The following is a 1,825-nucleotide window of genomic DNA, read 5'->3' as shown; positions in this document are numbered from 1 at the left end:
TGATAAAGCTTATAGTTAGAGTGGCTCAGGTTATCCTGAGCTATCTCTATAGTTATGCTGCTATAGGCTTAGACTGCTGGAGGACATAGGGACATTTAAAAATGAGCTTATCAAAAAAGTCCATAGTTTAATTTCTACATTGTATTTTTTTATTTGACCATTAAGTCTGATCATTTCAATTAAAAATAAGATTCTCAGAAAGTAGAATATTACATGAGATCAATAACATCTTTCTTTTATTACAGAAATGTTGTGGCCAACGTAATCACAGAGGCTGAAGTGACAGACTGTCTCAAAACTCAGAGGAACTCAAGTTAAATTCTTTGTGGACAAACTTGGCAGATAAAACCAATTGCAGACCTTGAATGGGGAGGGGACACCGCCACGGTGAACTGCTGTTCAAAGTCCTGCATCAATGAAAACTAATGGGATGAAAGAGGACCAAGTCGAGTTTATTCAAATATCTGGAGTGATCCAAAATGTTTAGATTGCTGCATTCCTGAACAAAAGAATGTCAGAAGCATCTTACCTGGAGAAAACAGAGTTTCCTCTTTTCAGATGAAAATAATCTTTGACTTTAATCTGAAAATCCAGGTCTGGATTAAAATTGGAAGCAGAGCTTCCTAAACTCCAGGTTTAGGTCGTCTGCTGATGTCGGATCCAGTTTGATCAAATCCAAACCAGAATTTAATTCTTTCTGTTCACAGGCTGATTACTACGACTGGCTGAACTCAAACCCACAGCCTGTTGTTTGTAAAAAGACCAGCTATTGAATCCACCTCGTGAACGTTAGCATTGAGCTGAAAACAAAAATCCCTTAAAGCAAAATAAACATGATGAGATCCTGTCAGCTCAGGCTGACCTTTGCTCAGCTTGATGAACCTGCTGGAAAAACAAGAAGCAAAGCAGCAAAGGAAAAGCTTTGGTATTAAAGTGGTAAACCAGATGCTTTAATTCCAACGGTTTAGTTGTTTTGCTTTAAACAGCAATCATAGAAGCTGATGACTGGAGGAGAACGCAGAGGAGCTCCTTTCATTCAGCTGCTTGAACACAGAAAGGAGCTTTAAAAGCAGAAAACAGAGCCGACAGCGTGAGACGGCCCCCCCGCCCAGGAAGTGCTCGGTGGCGACAAGAAGAGAGCGAAAAGGAACAGACATGACTTCTAGATGGAGATAATATTTGTATATAGGTAGATAATGTTTGGTTGATTTGTGGGGGAAAGCAATCAGATCTTTTAAATTCAATACAATCAGAAGGTCTTAGCTCACTAGCTAGGTCAACAGAGAACCTGATAAACATGCACTAAAATACAAAAGAGATAAAAATCTGAAACAGAAGCTGAGATTAGATCCTAATTTGGCGCCTAAATCCAGGCTCAACTGATTCTTTAAAAAAATGCTCAAACTTTTCTAATTTTTAAAATAAAATGGGAAACCAACATTATTGCACATGAGCAGAAACAGTAATACTATTAGAGCACGGTTCAAGCCCCGCCCCCTCATTACCAACAACCAAAGAAAGATGGAGGACAGATGAGACGGCCAGCGGAGATGAACATTGTGCTTCACGTACAGCCGACAGAAGTGCTTTTTAAGCTGGAGAAACGTGGTTTTAAAATAAAATGTGGTGTTTATGGTTAGAAGGCGGGCGGGCGGGCGGCCATCTTCCCGGCGCCGCCTAGAAAATCCAATCAGTTGAAAGGAGGAGGAAACCTTCAGGCGTTAAAAAGATGTTCTCCTTCAGGTCCAAGGTCGCTGCTACATTAAAGCTGCACTCGTCTGTGTGCAACATCTGGGGGTGGGGTGGGGGTGGGGGGTGGGTTTCC

Source organism: Cyprinodon variegatus, unplaced genomic scaffold (assembly GCF_000732505.1).
Source record: "Cyprinodon variegatus isolate N-32 unplaced genomic scaffold, C_variegatus-1.0 Scaffold813, whole genome shotgun sequence".
NCBI classification, from domain to species: domain Eukaryota; kingdom Metazoa; phylum Chordata; class Actinopteri; order Cyprinodontiformes; family Cyprinodontidae; genus Cyprinodon; species Cyprinodon variegatus.
Note: the sequence above shows the minus strand (reverse complement) of the source record.